At 42.0% G+C, this 18,261-nt stretch overlaps 1 protein-coding gene across 4 annotated transcripts in view; it reads left to right on the plus strand.

Moving 5' to 3' along the window:
* Positions 1-18,261, plus strand: part of KLF12 (KLF transcription factor 12) — a 367,145-nt gene that overhangs the window by 992 nt on the left and 347,892 nt on the right. The window lies entirely within an intron of this gene.

Genomic DNA, 18,261 nt, shown 5'->3' on the forward strand with positions numbered 1-18,261 from the left:
TGCATGCTAACGTGTAGTCCACAGGGAGTGGGACTGCTTGGTCACGTAAGTGAGAGTGGCAAGGAAACATAAATGTCATGTTGAATTTGGGGTTGCTGCTCTAGTTTGCCATTCAAAAAAATCTGTTTGTGTGCATGTTATTTGGAGGAGGAGGGTAACGGGTTAAGATGGGGATGACACTGTTGGCATTAATAGTGGTCATTGTGCTACAGTCATTATTGTCTCCAGTAGTAATGATGTGTAACTGTCACTTGCCACAGTGCATAGTTCATGGAAGTAGCTGGGGGATGGCCTATGGCTGTTCTTTTCAATTAAGGTGGACCTAGCTAGAGTTGACAAGGGAGAACTTTACATTGAGACCAGTCATGAAGAGTGGTGAGTGTCAGCTTGGGAACCACCACAGCTTGTCTATTATAAGCTCTGTAACCTGACGAGTGAGTGCACCTCAGTGACATTAGTTTGTATTAAAGCAAGAGGCTTCTATGCAAGAGGAATCCATTCTGATTTTATTCATAATAGAGTTATTATTGGAACTTTCTGTGACTGTTTATACTGAGGGCAAAAAAGAACTTGCCAGATCTGATTAATAGTGTATTTAAACTGAATGTTTGGAGGGGGAAGTACCAAATCCTTTGTGTTATGTTCCCTCCATCTCTCCTCCTCTAGTCTTCTCTCCCCTCACAAAAAGCTTACAGTTCTGCTTATCTTAATAGTAATAATAACTTTAATTCAACTGATAAAAACTGACTATGCTCAGTTAAAGTCTAAGTACAGTGGAATGTATAATCTGGATAAATAGTCTATGTAGTTGGTATTGTCACTCTTACTAATTTAAGTATTCAGATTGTTAAAGAATTGTTCTGTACAGATAATTTTAAGAAATTCTAGTGAGTAATTTTTTTTTTATCAAACTGATTATTTAAAAAAATGAGTAAGGATTGTTCTCTCCCAGTTACATTTCAATACTGGGGAAACAAACACTCATATTTACATTAAAAGCATGTGCATAGAACTGCTACAGCAGACGTGTGCCAGTCAAACAAACGTCACCCTGTAAATCCACCTAAACCATTCCATTCCCTTTTCTTACTGGAGGATAGAGTTGTTTAGCAAAGTAAATGGTCTGACATGAAATTTTGCTGATGACAGGCAGGGTGGTGCAGGAGTTTGCAATGTGAATAGGAGTGGTCACTTTTAAACACTGGGTGTATTCCAGTTAGAATTTTTTTTAAACTGTTATTTACAGAAACATAATATTAATTCAGTTTCAAGAAGCAGTAACTTCAAATCTGGGTTATGCGATGTGTAGCTATTGTCACCACCTATTGCCAGATATGTTAAGATACGTATTTTATGCATTTAAAATCAGAACAAAAATGAGCAGATTTTATAAAAGATATTGAAGATAAACTGTTTAGTTTGCTTTCATGATTTATATCAGCCTTGTAAAATTCTACATGTCTGTGGCAATTTTTTTTCTTGCATAAGTGGTTAACCAACTCTTTTTTTCATTATCAGTCATGGTATAAATTGATTTTTATTTTATTTTATTTTATTTTTTGCCATGGCAGGCAGATATTCATGGCAACTTTGCAAGGGTGCTTTATATAGTACTGGTGCATCACCTCCATTTACTGGTTGATCTCCAATTCTAAAATGTTACAAGGAACAGCAAAGTAGCCGCTAGTGTAGAATTAGTAACTATGCTGAATTGATTGGAGACGGGGTGATCTGGGCATTTTATTAATCATCTAAAGCTGTAGTAAATCTAGATTGAATGCTTGGTTTTTTATATATTCTCTGTGTGTTTTTTTTTTAAAAGCTTCTTAACAGGACACAGTCAACTTAAAAATCTCATTACTGTCTGAAAATATTATACCATCTAGGCAGTGGTTCTCAACCTTTTCAGACTATTGTACCCGTTTCCGAAGTCTGATTTGTCTTGTATACCCCAAGTTTTACCTCACTTAAAAACTACTTGCTTACAAAATAAGACATAAAAATACAGAAGTGTCACAGCACACTATTGCTGAAAAATTACGTTTTCATTTTGTCTGTAAGAAATTTTAGTTTGTACTGACTTTGATAGTGTTTTTATGTAGTCTGTTTATAAAACTAGGTAAATATCTACATGAGCTTATGTACCTCCTGGAAGACCTCTGTGTATCCCTGGTTGAGAATCACTGATCTAGAGTCCCAAATGAATCCTGTGACCACCATTGCTGAAAGAAGTTAGCAAATACAACATTCTCTTTTTTTTTTTTCCCCTCTTCATTTTCATTGTGGGTTTGGCTACATTTATGTACACTCATTTTAACTGTTTTGCTGATAGTCATTTTGCCTTGTCTGAATCATGCACTAGCATAATGGCAACCCTCTTTCGCTGCTCTGGAGGAGCTCACATGCACACGCCTTCTCCAGGTGCTGGAGCATGTGGGGTTTACCAAAAGCAGCAGAGCTGCTGCAGTTTCTGAGTTTGGGGCAATGAGCGTATCTGCTTTTCCAGGGAGTCCCACCTGGAGCCAAAAAGGGACAGGAGAGAGTGGGTAGCCACAGGAACACCCATCTTCACATGGGCCTTTCATGAAAATGGAGCTTTAGGAAGTGTGTTGGGGCAGGAAGTGATAAAACCTGTCCTGAAGTGCTGTGAAAGCCTCCATTTTCTCCTTCCTATTGCTTTGTAGAGGCTGGGGAGAAATTGAAGGTTGATGTGGAGGTCAGGGAGCTCTCCTTCCTTGGAGTCTCCTCCCTGCCATCCAGGAGCAGTGGGTGCCTAGCAGGTGGGGTGGCAGCAGGAGGAAGGCTTCTGATTCCCTTTTCTACTTTACTTGTATGGCTACTGCTGCTGTTATTGTAGAAGCTGGCTGGCAGGTGCTGGTGGTGTTCTCAGACCTGCATATTGTCTGTTGTTGTAAAGATTCTTAATTGACCTAAGTAGAAAAATTTTTGTAAATATTTTAAAAGGAATTTTGTTAAGATTTAGTACACTTCAAAGGCTGCTCTGTTAGAATTTTTGTTGAAACTAGTCAGAGCAGAAAATAGTCAAGTTGGCTGTCCCTTTAAAAGAGAGGTCCTCTAATATTTTGGGCTTGATTCTGCCCTCTGCTGTGATGATGCACTGGAATGGGCAAGGTAAGGGGCTTAGATTGTAAGCTGTTTGAGATAGGGACCATCTTTTGGTTCTTTGTACAATGCCTAGCACAGTGGGGGTCTTGGTCCACGACTGCTGTGCCTAGGTAAAACCCCAATACAAGTAATACTACATGGAGCCTTTTTCCTTTGAGTATACCAGGGTGGAGTGCTCCAAAACACTCAAGGGCCTTTTATTATAGTAGTGTCAATGGACAAAATGCTCATTAAATTCAGTGGGAGCAGGATTGGGCCCCTAGAAAGCTCTAGGGGGGAATATTCAACCCTAGAGGTGTGGTTAGGGCTTGGGTGTGCCAAGTCACATCCAGTAGTTATGAAAATAAGGGTACAGCTCCTGAGCAGAGAGGAAACAATGTAAATTCACTATGTGTGCTAACCTGTGCTGAGCCATCATGCCCTGGAGCAGCAGGATTGTGTTTGTGAAGATTGTGTGGCTGGCACTGCTCTTCACATTGCTATCCAGCCTCCTGATCTACTCCTTAAAAAAGGGGGTAGCATTTTGCTGGTGGAATGCAGGAAAATATATCTTAAAAATATATCTGATACTCTTGCATTTATGTCAAACGTTGTTTCCTAAGGGCACAATTGTGTTTGAGAAAATATTTATATTTGTCAAGTCAGCTGTGTGCGTACCCATGGATAAGAAACTTTTGTGTTAGAGGAATGGAAAAATAATTAACATTATTTTTGTCAAATGTTTTATCTGTGGCTCATCCCTCTCCCCATTGGAATGGAAATGACTGTGGTTTACCTTCGTGCCATATACAAAAAATAATAATTTCCCCTTCCAAGAAATTAGATTTCATTTTTTGAAAAACTGATATTTGTGCAGCACTGAGGCCTTGACCTTCTCAACTCTTGGCTAGTGGTTGTTTACTACAGCTGCAGTCTGTGTGTGCATGGAAGGGGAGGAGCTCAAACAGAAACATGCTCACTTTCTCTAGCTAAGATGAAAACATATTAAAAAGCCATGACATTTCATAGCAAGCATTAGTGAGACAGAGTTAAACAGTCATATCGGGGCTTTTCCTATATTCCTAAACAGAATATGCTAGGTTATGTCTGTAAGACAGACTGAGTCTTGAAAGTGCAAATGTGAAAGCGTGAAATGGCTAAACTTCTCATGCACTGAAGAAAATAACTTGCTTTTTTAAAGATGAAATACAGGCTTGATGTTAGGAAAAGAGAAACAGAATATTTTATCCCAGTACTAAAAAAAATTTTAATATAGGTCAGAGTTGCTCAGTCAATCAAGATCACTGTGTAACTTTACCCAGCGAGACCGAACCTAGGGTTCAAAAAGTGAACATTACACAGTCCTCTTTTCTCAACTGAATCATATCGAAAGGGATTTTTTTGTTTTGTTTAAAGGCCACATTAGATTAGAAAATAAGCAAAAGAGTAATATTTGAAGAATCACAGTGTCAAAATGACTGTTTTAGTTTTAATATCTCTAAAAATAACTCTATTGATAATCTTGGCAAGAGCATTGACTCTAGTTCTAGTACTTATCAGTGACCATTGGAAAAGCGGGCAAACTGGGACAACTTCTTTTCAGAATGAAGGTTTTGCAGTATTTTCCAGTTAATTCATTCTGTGTGTTTTTTTCCCCTGGTAGTCTATGCTGAAGTCTTTTATTATTATACGGAGTAAATCATTTGGTTACAAAAAATTGTTAAAAGAATTTTTTGAGATGAGATGAGACGAGCGTAAAATTAGCTTTGCTATGAAGTCAACTTTGACTACTCTGCATAATGGAAACATACTGGGCCTGGTGTGTGTTACTACCTTGCATTCCACTATAGGCTCTGTTTGTATTTACCATGGTTTGTGGTAAGTACCACAGACTTGGAGTGGTTCAGCCAGAATCAAGCTGTGAGAAATGCACAAGGTAAGTATTGCATTTTCATGGAATAGTTGTTGTCTGTATCTTGCCTGTGTATGACAGAGAATGTGGCCTAATGCAAGAATGGAGTTTGAAACTCTTTAGTTTTAATCCTGGCAGCACCGCTTTGTGGCCTTGCACAAATAACTACTCCATCTCATTTTCTCTATCTGTGACATGGGGCTAATGCAGGGGTCGTCAACCTCTGGCACGTGGCTTGCAAGGGTAAGCACCCTGGCGGGCCGGGCCAGTTTGTTTACCTGCCGTGTCCGCAGGTTCGGCCGATTGCAGGTTCCACTGGCTGCGGTTTGCCGCTCCAGGCCAATGGGGGCAGCGGGAAGCGGCATGGGCTGAGGGGTGTGCTGGCCATAGCTTCCCGCAGCCCCCATTGGCCTGGAGCGGCAAACCTCGGCCAGTGGGAGCTGCGATTGGCCGAACCTGCCGACATGGCAGGTAAACTGGCTGGCCCACAAGGGTGCTTGCCCTTGCAAGCCTTGTGCCAGAGGTTGCCGACCCCTGGGCTAATGGAATATAGAAATATATGTGGTAATACTTACTTTACGGGGAAGAACTAATTTATTGGTGCTTGTAAATTGTTTTTGAAGAGGTAAGATAAAGATAGGCCAAATCTAGGGATCAGAACCAGCCAAAGTAGTAGACTTGCATGCTGGGTGTCTCTGCTAGGTGATAGAATTCTCTCTTGTCTACTGGTATCTACCGCCAGTCCCCAGAATCCAGGCCACTCAAGGAAATCTACTTCAACTCATCTACTACAGCCTACTGTTTGAAGTAGCTTTTATGGACGCACTGTATCCCTGCTTCAGAGCAAAATACTAGAATCAGTGTAGCACTGGATTCTTTGGCACTGCCCCTCCTTGCCCCTGTACACTGTTCTGTGGGGAGTCCCAATGCAGCTTGTCCTCAGGCTTCATATTGATTACCCGTGAATCATGTTTCCAACACCATAATTGTATTGGTTGACTTACCAAGGGAGCCTCTACAGCTGCAGAGATAAGGGCTGGATTTGCCAGTGTAAGTGATGTTGCTGATTATTATTATATACATTAAAACATCTAAAAGAACATTAAGGTTGCAAAGTCAAGAACTCAAAAGTTATGAAATGCCAGAATTAAGGCTGCTTGTATAGGGTCCTGTAAGAAATAATATGTGATCATGTAATTAAAGACTGTGCATATGCATTATGGTACAATGATGCTGAAATAAGGTGACACAGGCAACCCTAATTTGGTATTTTCTAACGTCTTAGCACGACTATTCAACCATAAACATTTTAATGGTTTTTTAAAATGTAACCTCTTAGGTCTTGAAAAGAGAACTGAAAATGAGAATTCTATCATGGGATACCATATTTACCCCCAGTTGAGTCATCAGTAGTATTGGAACCCAGGAGCTTTAGATCCACCACTCCAAGCACTACCTTGTGAACCCAAGTGCAGGCTGTTCTCCTTTATGTGAACGAACTACTAGAGAGGTCTCAGATATGTTCTTTGCTACTGGCTTACACAACCAATTGCTAGATAGCAGAGCAATTCTGGGAATCCTGGGTTCTATTCCTGGCTCTGGCGGTGAGTATGTACTAGTCCTTAAATGCAACACAAGCAGTCACCTCAATTCTGAAAAACAGTGCATCAAAGTAAATGAGATTTAGATCTGTCATTTTAGAGACAGAGTTCTATTCCCAATTCTGCCAGGGGTGACCTTAAATAATAATTCAGTTGTCCCATATGTAAAATGGGGTAATGATATTTGCCTGCTTCCTAATTAATGTGTGGTCTTGCTCAATAGTCAAAGTAATGAAGTGCACAGAATTATCAACACAAATGAGTGGAAGAGTTAAGATTCTAATTTATGATCTCTTCCTGGTTCCCACTACATCTGCCCTTAGGCCAAAAGGTATTTTGGTGGTGCTTCTCCTGTGTCCCTTCTGGAGCTTTAGCTTTGTGCCTGCAATGTAGAAGGCTCATTGAGGGCTGGAAGCAAGACTATTGTAGTTGCATGTGGGGAGCTCTGAGGCTGGGAGCATGTGCAGTGCAGCTAGTGTATCCAGAGATTTTTAGCAGCAGGCTTCTAAGAAGCTCTATTGAGCGTGTGGAAGTGGTGATTCTAACATGCTTACATCTTGTCCAAATTTGTTTAGGTTTTCACTGGGATAACAAAAGGCACCTCAGTGACCCTAGGATTATTTCCTCTGCCAAATATAAATTCCTTGTTCCAAAACTAGAGGTCTTTAAAATAAATAGTTGGAAAAATATTCGTATTGGGAGATCTTTTTCCCTCATGGTCAGAAATAGCTGAACAACTTTTGTTGAATTCTGTCAAAACAATTCAGCCTGGAACAAATACCGGGCATGGAAAAGTTCAGCCGAAATTATTGAAGTGTGTTAGATGTAACCTTGGAAATAATAAAATGAATGTCAAAGAAAGCTCTGATCATCAGGCACAGCGAATGGTGTCTTTCTTTTCTGAGGCCCCAGCGCTTTCAAAGGAGTCAACTACAAAATAAGGCCACGGTCCTCCTAGTGAAGAGGACAGACACGTAAGTGTCATGAAAATAATCTATAACCAAATTGCAAAACACCTGACATGTTATACAACAAAGAATCTTGGACAGGGCATGGTTCAGGTTAAAATCAAAATAACGTGGAGCTCAGTGTTTGTTTTTTAAATTGAGCTGTGTAAGGCTGGCATAAAAACAATTTCAAGCTGGCCTCAGAGTATGGCCATCAGAGGTCTGAGACAGAGTTCTAAGAGCTGCAATTCATGACTCTAAAAAGTTTTTAAAATTTGGGCAAATAGTTTGCACTGTTCCAGGTTCTCTTTCATAGCCTTGGTCATTCGCCTGCCCCCCGCTCACCCTTCAAAAGAATCTTGGGGTAGAGGGAGATGAAAAGATATTCCCGAAAACTTAGGGGAAAAAGAATCCTCCTGGCTGATTTCTGTAATACCAATAATGCTTTTAAATGCCACTTTTTTTCCATTGGTTCCATCTAGTGTATGAAATAATCTCTGCAGACTTGTCTCTATAGCGTTTTTTGTTGTTGTTTTTTTTGTGGGTGGGGGACAAACAAAATGACACTCCTTAGGGTGATTTTTTTTTCTTAGATGGGGCAGGTAAACTCAGTTTATTTAGCAGATATCTGGAGTTTGTTAGCCTAATAGAATTGCCATTTGCACATTCGCCTTACAGGTCCCATGTGCAACTAGATCAAAAATGTTCTAAGTTGCCCACAGTATTTATCTAAAGCAGATTTTGAAAATTACCATCCTCCTTTCTGGGAAAAAACAATTTGTCACTTTGAGTGACTTCACTGGGACAGACTCTGCATTAGACACATCAAGCACAATACAGTAAGAAATAATAGGCACAATTAATTTTTTTTTACATTAGATTCAGTACATATATTCTTGTATCCAAGCCAATATTCAGATTTGGTTTATTTTGTTCCTGTTTCAGGTGCAAGGTCTTACTTCAATCTTTGTGAGTTGCATGTATTAAGGATTTGTTCTCATTCCCACTGCAGTTTTAAAGGGGAAGCATTTCAGATGCCTTGAATTACTGAGTGACAACAGATCACTTTTACTGTAGGCCAAACAACTTAATTCCATGAAATAAACCACAGGAACTGTTACATGTTGAATGCCTAAAGTAGCAAAGAGAGTGAGAGTGAGCTGGGCTTTAAAATTCAGTCGGTTATTGTGTTTACTAATGCCTCTTTGCCTCTTGTAATAGGAGTCAGTCAGGACAACTAGTCTCATTCTATGGAAGAAGGTTTCCGGGTCATCTTCAAGCACTGGTGAATGTACAGGTCTCAATTGCTAGATAGACTCTCATCTGAGGACTAAGCCTATTAGCACACTTCTGTGGCCTCCAAATGCTAATTTGTAGATCTGTGAATATGTAACTTCTGTGGGGAAGGACTGGAGAAAAGTCAAAGGCCATAAAATCACCTACCTTTTTCTCAAATGAATAGTCTGTCCTCCTTCCAGTCAATTCTGCCTCCACCCCATGTCCATCAATTTGATTGCCCTCTGCCCCCTTTTCCAGTGCTGGTCTGCTGCTCTTAGAATCATAGAATCATAGCAGAAGAGACCTCAGGAGGTCATCTAGTCTAACCCCCTGCACAAAGCACCAAAGACCAACCCCAACTGAATCATCCCAGCCAGGGCTTTGTCAAGGCAGGCCTTAAAAACCTCTAAGGTTGGAGATTCCACCACCTGCCTAGGTAACCCATTCCACTGCTTCATCACCCACCTAGTGAGATAGTGTTTCCTAATATCCAGCCTAGACCTCCCCCACTGCAACTTGAGACCATTGCTCCATGTTCTGTCATCTGCCACCACTGAGAACATCTGAGCTCCATCCTCTTTGGAATTCCCTTTCAGGTAGTTGAAGGCTGCTATCAAATCCCCACTCCCTCTTCTCTTTTGCAGACTAAACAAGCCCAGTTCCCTCAGCCTCTCCTTGTAAGTCATGTGCCTCAGCCTCCTGATCATTTTCATTGCCCTCTGCTGGACTCTCTCCAATTTGTCCACATCCTTTCTGTAGCAGGGGGCCCAAAACTGGAGACAGTACTCCAGATGTAGCCTCACCAGTGCCGAATAGAAGGGAATAATCACTTCCCTCGATCTGCTGGTAGTGCTCCTACTAATGCAGCCCAATATGCCTTTAGCCTTCTTGGCAACAAGGGCACACCATTGACTCATATCCAGCTTCTCGTCCACTGTAATCCCCAGGTCCTTTTCTGCAGAACTGCCACTTAGCCAGTCGGTCCGCAGCCTGTAGCAGTGCATGGGATTCTTCCGTCCTAAATGCAGGACTCTGCACTCGTCCTTGTTGAACCTCATCAGATTTCTTTTGGCCCAATCTTCCAATTTGTCTAGGTCACTCTGGACCCTAACCCTATCCTCCAGTGTATCTACATCTCTCCCCAGCTTAGTGTCTTCTGCAAACTTGCTGAGGGTGCAATCCATACCATCCTCCAGATTGCTAATGAAGATGTTGAACAAAACCGGCCCCAGGACCGACCCCTGGGTCACTTCGCTTGATACTGTCTGCCAACTAGACATTGAGCTGTTGATCACTGCTTGTTGAGCCCAATGATCTCGCCAGCTTTCTATCCACCTTATAGTCCATTCATCGAATCTATACTTTTTAAACTTGCTGGCATGAATACTGTGGGAGACCGCATCAAAAGCTTTGCTAAAATCAAGGTATATCACATCCACCACTTTCCCCATATCCACAGAGCCAGTTATCTCATCATGGAAGGCAATTAGGTTGGTGAGGCATGACTTGCCATTGGTGAATCCATGTTGACTGTTCCTGATCCTCCAAGTGCTTCAAAATGGATTCCTTGAGGATTTGCTCCATGATTTTTCCAGGTACTGAGGTGAGGCTGACCAGTCTGTGGTGCCCCGGATTCTCCTTCTTCCCTTTTTTAAAGGTGGTGTAACAGTTTGCTGACTCACTACTGTGGTGCCTCCTGCTGGTTGTTTGGGAATTATTCCAATTCCAGCACTTGGGGCACCTCCTGCTGGCCGGTGTCTCTCCTGCCTCAGGCCCTGTGTCCCTCCAAGATGCTGGTGCCCTTTTCCTTTGGGGTTCTGCCCACAGCAGTACCTCACACTCTGGGTCTCCCCTCCCAGGGGAACCCCAGCATGGTAAGCCCACCTAGCCTCAGTGATTACTGCAAGTCTTCATCTAGGCCCCATTCTCTGGGGCAAACTGCAGTCTGTAATGGCCACTCATCACTGGCAAGGGGGTTGGACCTGCTGCCTTTCTTGGCCCAGCTGTCTCCCTGCAACCCCAGTACCTCCTTTGACCTTCAGCAAGGCCTCAGTCTAGGAACTTGCCAGGCCAGAGCTCCCCAGCCCTGCCTGCCCTTCCCCAGCACTACTCTGATTCAGGTACCCTGTGCTCCTTCAGGCAGCTAGGTCCTTCCCACTCCCAGGCTAGAGTGAGGTTGACCCATCTCCTCCCTTAGCCCATATATCAGGGCCAGCTGTGGCCTGATTGAGTGTGGCCACACCTGTAGCTACCTTTCCAATCAGCCTACCTTTTCCCCAAGGAGTGGTTTAACTGCCCCGATATAGATGGGCACTATATTTGCCTTTTTCCAATTGTCCAGGACCTCCCCTGATCGCCACGAGTTTTCAGAGATAATGGCCGGTGGCTCTGTAATCACATCAGCCAACTCCCTCAGCACCCTCGGATGCATTAGATCTGGCCCCATAGACTTGTGCATGTCCAGCTTTTGTAGTCATTAACCTGTTCTTTCACCACTGAGGGCTTGCTCACCTCCTCCCCATATTGTGCTGCCCAGTGCAGCAGTCTAGGAGCTGACCTTGTCTGTGAAGACCAAGGCAAAAAAAGCATTGAGTACTTCAGCTTTTTCCATATCACCTGTCACTAGATTGCCACCCGCATTCAGTAAGAGTCCCACACTTTCCCTTACCTTCTTCTTGTTGCTAGCATACCTGTTGAAACCCTTCTTGTTACCTTTCACATCCCTTTGCTAGTTGCAAATCCAATTGTGCTTTGGCCTTCCTGATTACACTCCTGCATGCTCAAACAATATTTTTATACTCCTCCCTAGTCATCTGTCCAAGTTTCCACTTCTTTTTTGTGTTTAAGCTCACCGATGCTTTCTCTGTTAAGCCAAACTGGTCGCCTGCCATATTTGCTATTTTTTCTGCACATCAGGATGGTTTGTTCCTGCACCCTCAATAAGGCTTCTTTAAAATACAGCCAGCTCTCCTGAACTCTTTCCCCCCTCATATTAGCCTCCCAGGGGATCCTGCCCATCTGTTCCTGGAGGGAGTCAAAGTCTGAATTTCTAAAGTCCAGGGTACATATTCTGTTGCTCTCCTTTCTTCCTATTGTCAGGATCCTGAACTCTTCCATCTCATGGTCACTGCTGCCCAGGTTGCCATCCACGTCTACTTCCCGTACCAATTTTTCCCTGTTTGTGAGCAGCTGGTCAAGAGGTTCACGGCCCCTAGTTGGTTCCTCCAGCGCATGCACCAGGAAGTTGTTCCCAGCACTTTCCAAAAACTTCCTGGATTGTCTGTGCACCGCTGTCTTGCTCTCCCAGCAGATGTCAGGGTGATTGAAGTCCCCCATGAGAACCAGGGCCTGTGATCTGGAAATTTCTGTTAATTGTCTGAGGAAAGCCTCATCACCTAATCCTCCGGGTCTGGTGGTCTATAGCAGACCCCCACCACAACATCACCCTTGTTGCTCTCGCCTCTAAACTTAACCCAGAGGCTCCCAACAGGCTTTTCTCCAGTTTCATACTGGAGCTCTGAGCAATCATACTGCTCTCTTACATACAGTACAAATCCTCCACCTTTTCTGCCCCACCTGTCCTTCCTGAACAGTTTATACCCTCCATGACAGTGCTCCAGTTATATGAGTTGCCCCACCAAGTCTCTGTTATTCCAGTCACATCACAGTTTCTTGACTTGTGCTAGGGTTTCCAATTCTTCCTACTTGTTTCCCAGGCTTTTTGCGTTTGTGTACAGGCACCTAAGATAACTAGCTGATTGCCCTACTTTCTCAGTATGAATCAGGAGGCCTCTTCTGTTGCACCCTCCTCCTTGTGTTTCCTCCTGGTATCGTACTTCCCCACTTACTCCGGGCTTAGGTCACTATCCCCCGGTGAACCTAGTTTAAAGCCCTTCTCACTGGGTTAGCCAGGCTGCCTGTGAAGATGCTCTTCCCTCTCTTCATTAGGTGGATTCCATCTCTTCCTAGTAATCCTTCTTCCTGGAACAACATCTCATGGTCGAAGAATCCAAAGCCCTCTCCTCCTAATCACCTGCGTAACCACATTTACCTCCACAATTTGATGGTCCTTCAACAGGGAGGATGGATGAGAATACAACTTGCACCTTAAACTCCTTTATCCTTCTTCCCAGAGCCACATAGTCTGCAGTGACCCACTCGCTCAAAGTTATTCTTGGCAGTATCATTGGTGCCCACGTGGAGAAGTAGGAAGAGGTAGTGGTCCAAGGGCTTGATCAGTCTCGGCCAGACATTCCGTCACATCCTGAGTTCTAGCTCCAGGCAAGCAGCACACTTTTCGAGTTTCCCAGCATGGACAGCAGATAGATGACTCTGTCTCCCTTAGGAGGGAGTCCCTAACCACCACCACCCGTCTCCTCCTCTTGGGAGTGGTGGTCGTGGAACCCTCATCCCTAGGACAATGTATTCCATGCCTTCTGGTCGATGGGGTCTCCTTCTGATCCCTTCCCTCAGATGACTCTTCCAAACCATTCTCTGCTGTAGTACCTGTGCAGAGATCCTGAAAATGTTTTCTTACCTCTATCTGCATTGGGGTTACATGAGTTGTCCTCTTTCTTCTTCTGGAGGTCACATGCTGCCAGTTTTCTTCCCCATTCTGCACTGATTCTTCAGTATGCTGTGCCTGCAGTACCAAATGCTGACTTCTGTCTAGAAAAATCTTCATTTTCTCTGATACAATGCAGGGTTGATACCTGGGTTTCTGGTCCTTTAACTTTCTCTTCCAATATGGAGACCAGCTTGCACTTCATACAGACAGTCTCTTCTATCCTCTGGGAGAAAGACAAACATGGTACATCCTGTGCAGCTCACAACAGCTGATCGCTCACTATCCACAATGTCTTCCTTCTAAGAGCTCCTTCAGATGTTGTATTTACTGCTCACAGAAGCCTGAAAGACAAAAAAAAAAAAAAAAAAAAAAGCCCTCTATGGGAACTCCTCCTAAGTGAACTCCCAGGCAAACTCCCTTTGTTTGCCTGTCCTCTGTTCGCCACTCACTCGGTTTGCAACTGCCTGCTTTTTTATGTCTCCTGGCTCGAAGCAGTTGCCCCTGCTCAAAACCTTTCCTCCAGTCAACCACTCAAGGCTCATCTGGAACAAAGCACTTCCAGTTCACACTTTTCAAACAAACAACCTGACGGTCAAACAGTCTTTTGTTCTTTTGGCCATGCAGGAATCTGTGGGCCTCTTGGCTCTTCCTCCTGTACCTGAGCCTTCTCCTCCCCACTCCTAAAGCAGTGCCTAGTAACTCAAAAGCTCCTTTGAGTTTTAGTCCCTTCCCACTCCACCCCATCTTGAGGAACTAGCATCAGTGGCTTGGCCATTATACACCCTGTATTCCCTCTTCTCATTCCGTGAAAAAATGTAGCAAGACTAGCTACTCTACTTCATTTCTTGCTATCCCTTCCCTCAAAGAAGATGGGACACAAAAAGGATTAGTGGTGGTTGGGCCACTCTGCTCCTTTCCTGTTCTCCCAAGAAGAAGCCAGTGTCTCCTTAACCCACTCACTTGATCAAAATGACTCCTTGCCCTGTGTGAGCAGGCCGGGGAGGTATTTCAAGCATACTGAGAGACTAGTCCAAGGTTTCTGTCTTAATATCACAGTCCTCCATGAGAAGGCTGCCCAGACCTTCCATGATGACTGCTTTTCACTCAAACCAGTATGGTGACGCTTATGAGTACTAGAGTAAGACCTTTCACAGGTGCTGGACCTAGACTATGGAACTCTCTCTCAGATAAGAATGAACATAGAACTAAGCAAAATATATATATTTTTGCCTAAACATAATGAGTCAAGTAGAAAGATGACAAATATAACACAAAATGTCCTAATTTCATGTCAGCCGAAAAAAAATTCCAGAAGTACAAAAATGCTTTCACCTTAGTTGTTCTCCATTCCTTATGTTCTTCTTTGATTCCCGTCCCTCAGTTCAGCAGCGATGATGGAGCTGAATTCAGGCTTTCCACCACATTCTGTTTTGTACCAGCTTCATGGCTTTGTTCATCATCTTTTTAAACTTTTTAGTTCAATGTCATTCTTCCCTGTGGCTGTCCAATGCATCCTCTGTCTTCCTCTGTTACTAGGCCCTTGCACTCTGTATATATCACCATGTATGGTCTCCTTTCCAGGTCTATTCTTGACATGTGTCCAAACCATCGCAGTCTTTCTTGAATCTTCTGTAACAGCATCTAGCCCATTTCTTATCACTTCAATTTTTCTGCAGTTCTGAAATTCTGTAGTAATCAATCAGAAATAAATATTTCACATTTGTACAAATATTTTCTATGAAAGGGAATAGAAGTGAACACTAATATGTTATGTTTGGATCAGCTAATATGCCCTAAAACATACTGACAACAGTGAGAATGCTATAGTAAAAGTCAAGCCAAATTCAACGTGGATGTAAGTCCATTAATGTGAAAGGCGTTGTACCTCATTACACAGACTGATTTTGGACTTGAGTCTTGAAGTCACTTTATTTCTCTACCTCCCAAATTGATATAGGTCCCTGGTGAGAAAGCTATTAGCTGGCTAGTTTGTGTCCCAGAATATATAGGCTTCTTTTTTTTAAACTTAACTTTTAATTTGATGGGTACAGCAGGAGGCACTTCAAGCACTTTGTCATACAAAACCCTCTTACCATTTGGGCCGGGGTAGTAGTATTTTTTGATTAGAACTAGATTTTTAGCCTCTTTAATTGAGACTTCTCACTTGTTCTGGGCAGCCTAATTGCTTTTATATCCTTGAAAACTAGAGGAGGAGAGACAGTAGTTATAAATATGACTGTTAATAGACTATGGGCCAGATTCTGCCAACTCCCATTGTGATAGTACTTTTGTTCCTGTGACTAATTCTATTTAACGCTGTGGGATTACTCATGCATAAGTGTTTACAAAATTGGGCATCCAAAATTCATGGATGTTTTTGGGTCTTAATATTTTTGTGTTTTTGTTTGAGTTCAATTCTTTGGGGCATTATGAAAGAAAGAACAAAGTAAAAAAGTGTAAACTTTTTTAAAAATGGAGAAGTACAGTTAAAGTGAAGAGCTCTAACCAACACAGTGGAAGGATAATGGAAGGATAGGAGAACAATAAAGAGCAATGAAGTCACCTATGCAAATACTTGCTCTTTTTACCTTACTGTGATCCCTGTCCTACTCCCATCTTTACCATTGATTTCAGCAGGAGGAAGACTGGGCCCCTTGTGTAGTTTTTCTGTTCCTATTCATATCCTCCAACTGTTTATAGAGCTGAATTGCTAATGGAATTAATATTCTTTAATAGACATAATTAATTACAATTATTAAGTTGATATTAATCATATATTCATTTAATAATCCATAATAACCAACAACAGAAAAAACACAGACATTTACAAGCTAGTAGTTCTGCAGTGATTTGAAGTGCAAGGTAAGCTTGGAGCTATTTTAAAGGATAGATGCTTCTTTGGTTTGTTATTCAGGTTATACGTAGCTGTATCTAAAATCTCCTTTGATGATGGTGATATCAACATCAGACATCAGACATTTGTTATTATAATAAATACAAATTGAATTAAATAAATTGAGAGATGACAGTGGAACAATTGTTAAGTTGTGTGGTTGAAAAGAACTATCCTGTCCTCTTATTTTTAAACTGGAATGATGCTTCTCTTGACAAAAATGTAAACAGTTCCCCTTTCCTTCTGCTGCCGTCCTACCTCCCTTGCCATGCCTGAATTGCTGCTTTCTTATGCTTTGACTATGCACACAGCATTGTGCCCTCTGCTCATGCCATTGCTGTGAGTCCTAAGGAGGTGGTCTTGGCCTGAAGAAGAGGTACACAATGAGCCATATAACTACAGGAATTAACCAATAGCTATTGGAGCCAATAGAAAAACTCACCTTGACTTGAAAAGGCTTTGGATCAATCCCTAAATAATCATTTTTAAGCCCATCTTCATTTTACTGTACATTCATATTAGTTTTAATGTGGAGTACATTTTAGATCTCTTCTTTCTTTTATGCACTCAGGATCACTTTAGATATGATAATGCTGTGATTATTCAGACGCTAGATTTTCCAGCAACTTCTAGATCATTAATCATACCTATTTCAGGAATAAATTAGACTAGCCTGTGACGTTGGTAGTTACTCAAAAATCTGTTTGAGAAAACATCTCTATACTCCTTCCCGGAACCTATGTCCTTTCTCAGTAATTCTACAACTGCGATTCTAGTCAATACTAGGAGAATTGAAACCCCCTCCTAATAATTGTTCTAGCCCTCTTATAGACCATGCTAAAGTCCATACGTATTTCCTGATACGTTTTCTCCATTTGCCCAGGACATTATAACTTATTTCAATGATCCCTCCATTTCTACATTTTCTGTGTTTTTGCTTCTTTTCAAATGATGGTTGCTGAAAAGATAAGCTTATTTTATAAAACAAAAAAACAAAACCAATCCTTTTCCTTACCTTCCTGAAGTGTTCAAGTGGCAACTGAAGACTGAAACATGATTCGCGTCGACTTTTTCTATCATTCAACAACATTTTGTTCAATGTCCTGCACCCATTCCTACTTGAATCTCTTTGGACTTTAACAAACAGTATGTTATGAAGTCTCCAAAAGTATCCTTTGCAGACTGACTTTCTGAACTGGAAATGTAATTCCCCTATTCCTGGGTAAAATTCCATTTTGTTGACTCTGTTTCTCTTCCTCTGTTTTAAACAAGTGAGTGTACTCTCTATAAACTATTAGGGTAGGATCTGAATCTAGGTCAGGATTAAGAAAAGGAAGGAGAATTAGTGCCATAACTCCTTTGAATGTAGCAGTCTGAAATCTCATTTTTGTCATTTGGAAGAAGGACTGTAATGATACTCCAAACTGTCCTGGAAGAACATGCACAAGTCACCCAGTAAAGAGCACTAGAAAGGCATTCAGGCATAATGGAGACTGTGCCAAAAATAATTCTTGCCATGCCCTTGAGGGAGGTTTAAATCAGTGTATATTTATCCATTAAAAAAAAAAGAAATACAGCATAATACAGATTTTATACGTCGCTACTACAAAGCTAATTAGTCCACTGGGAAACTGCTTATCACTTCTCTGATATATTACAATCCCAGCTTTTGCTCCAATTCCTCCTTCTAACAAACCCTCTTTCGTTTCGCTGTGCAGCATCTTGATTTAGGCTTCCACTGGGGTAGCTGAAAAGGGTCTCTACTGTACTGGTGACTTGCTACTATTCGTGATGCTTGTACTCTTTACAGACTACCAGTAAAAAGGAGCCTTTTACAGTCAAGCAATGGTGTTTGAGGTTTGTAAACAGCACTCAGTGGAGCTTTTGAACTTTGTCCTCTGGGTGTAGGTCTTTACATGGAAAAAAATGAGGACAAAAACAAGCAGTTTTAATCATTA

Source organism: Gopherus flavomarginatus, chromosome 1, assembly GCF_025201925.1.
Source record: "Gopherus flavomarginatus isolate rGopFla2 chromosome 1, rGopFla2.mat.asm, whole genome shotgun sequence".
Taxonomy (NCBI): domain Eukaryota; kingdom Metazoa; phylum Chordata; order Testudines; family Testudinidae; genus Gopherus; species Gopherus flavomarginatus.